Consider the following 2414-nt stretch of genomic DNA (forward strand, 5'->3'; position numbering starts at 1 on the left):
TTCTCTGTAATTTTTATATAAGATGCTTTTGGAACTGTAAAACAGTTCTGCAAATTGAACCACATCTGCCCCCAGATTTATACTGTTTGAGAGGAAATGCTGTATGATGATACCATCATCACGGGGGAATGTGAGATAAGGAGAGAGAGGACCTGTGTTATAAAGTTAATGGCTTTACTTCTCTGGCCTCGATCCTGTGATCGCTCACACACTCCCCACTTTTTCTACCCAGTCCAGGCCCCATGTCCACCGCAGCGGACCTCATTCTGTTGAACCATTTCTGCAAAAACTTCATCAGCTCTTCGAACGGATCCTCCTGGTTTTGAAAAGTGCTGCTGGGGAAAGAGAAACCACTCGACTCCAGGGATGGGTGGAGCTCAACAAGTTCAAGGTTTCCTCCCTCTAGGTTGAGCCGGGATGTCTCTGAATGATCCTGGCCAGGGTGCTCACTTGCTCTATGCCCATGTGGAGCGGAGGAATCCCTTTCTGCAACACAGACCTGCCGAAAGATTCCCCCGCCAGGGTCGCAGGATTTCTTCTCTAATTCAGGTGATATTAAACAGGCCAAAACGTCGTTACAACCTACATTCAATAATTTTAATCATTATAAAATACCCCATTTGGGGGGGGGCACTAGTAACAATTGCAGAAGAAAAGAGCTGGCAAATTCTGTCATCAACGTCATACAATAAGCTGACAATTCCCTTTACGAGGCTGTCACAAAGTGCATGTTAAAATGGACCTCCGTAGAAGAGGATTGAAGTGCCAAGCTGCAGTTGAAAAGTACCTGTTTACTGATGTTTAAAGCTGGCCTGAGCTCGCTCTGGCAGTACGTGCACTAAAATTGGACCGATACAGAGATTAGCATGGGCCCCACGCACGAATGACAACGCAAATTTATGAAGCATTGCGTATTTTGAAACTGGAATTTAGATAAAAACTTAAAAAAAAAAAAAGAAAAAATTTCCAGTGAGTTAAAAGAGGAAGGGAGGGAGGGAGGGAGGAAGGAAGGAAGGAAGGAAGGAAAGAAGGAAGGAAGGAAGGAAGGAAGGAAGGAAGGAAGGAAGGAAGGAAGGAAGAAGGAAGGAAAGCAAGAAAGCAAGCAATCAAGCAAGAAAGAAAAAAAAAAAAGAAAGGTGGCCTAAGCTTTAGGCTTCGTTTGTTTTGGGGTCTTACTGTTGTTTGTCTTTATAAACAGTGACATGTGCGAAAGAGTAAGTGCCATGGAGCTGTTTAAATACACTCTTTGGTCTCCTTTTCCTTTCTGATGGGCAACAGGGAAAATTACTTTCTATTGCTAGCAGTTGAGATTTCATGGTTGCCACCCCCCCCACCTCCCATAAACCATTAATAATTTTTTTGTTAGATTGCATAATTTATAGTATCAGTTGTGAATGCATAATGTAATACTGTATACTGAAGGGTAGTCTTTCTTCAAATAGGTTACTGAAAATGAAATAAATACCTAGATTAAATTTCCATACTAGGGAGAGAGAAATGAAATAATTTGCTGAGTTGCAAAAATATGTAGTAGACATTGTGGAGGTAATCTAAATTCTAAAAAATTACCTCATTGTTCTAGTCATGTCAGATGGTTTCATTCTGAAAGCAATCCCTAAGAAAAATGTTGCGATAATTGTTGAAAAGCATTTTTCAAAAAAATGAGTTGAAAAATAATCTCTCTCTAAATATTAATAAAATAAAGCCAAATTAGTTTATAACTTACAGTGTAATACAAAAGAGTGATTGTATTTATTTTATTGTCTGCTCTTGTGAAAGAAGGGGCCACAGAATCTTTAAAATACAATTAAGAGGGGCGCCTGGGTGGCTCAGTCGTTAAGCGTCTGCCTTTGGCTCAGGTCATAATCCCAGGGTCCTGGGATCGAGCCCCGCATCGAGCCCCGCATCGAGCCCCGCATTGGGCTCCCTGCTCCGCGGAAAGCCTGCTTCTTCCTCTCCCACTCCCCCTGCTTGTGTTCCCTCTCTCACTGTCTTTCTCTGTCAAATAAATAAAATCTTTAAAAAAAAATAAAATAAAATACGATTAAGAGCTGGAAAATTTTGCTTGCCTTTCAATGTAACCCTACACTTTATTCTAAGAAAAAGAATTACCAGAGGATTACTTCTATTTCTAGAAATTTGTTGGTATTTCTAGAGACTTATTTGTAGATTTTCTGTAGTTATAAGAAATACAATTCATGTTTCATATTAAGAGGCATCTACTAAAATGACTGTTTTTTTTTTTCCCAAACAACCATCTGCTCCTTTCTTGTGCCTACTATAAATCAATAACATTATTTAGTATTTCTCCTTTTGCTATGATTACCATATTTTTCATGGATCCAAACCCCTTATTTTACTAAGCTGTTGTCTTCCCAAGAAACCATCAAACTTCAACTATGGGATTGATACTA

The 2414-nt window shown here is 39.7% G+C and overlaps 1 non-coding gene across 1 annotated transcript; it reads left to right on the forward strand.

Moving 5' to 3' along the window:
• Positions 1-814: 814 nt before the first annotated feature.
• Positions 815-919, forward strand: LOC123836186 (U6 spliceosomal RNA). Its single transcript, XR_006788886.2, has one exon. It is a non-coding gene; the product is annotated as a U6 spliceosomal RNA (small nuclear RNA).
• Positions 920-2414: the final 1495 nt, after the last annotated feature.

Source organism: Mirounga angustirostris, unplaced genomic scaffold (assembly GCF_029215605.1).
Source record: "Mirounga angustirostris isolate CCGP_5_RB_7025 unplaced genomic scaffold, mMirAng1.0.hap1 SCAF_12, whole genome shotgun sequence".
Taxonomy (NCBI): Eukaryota; Metazoa; Chordata; class Mammalia; order Carnivora; family Phocidae; genus Mirounga; species Mirounga angustirostris.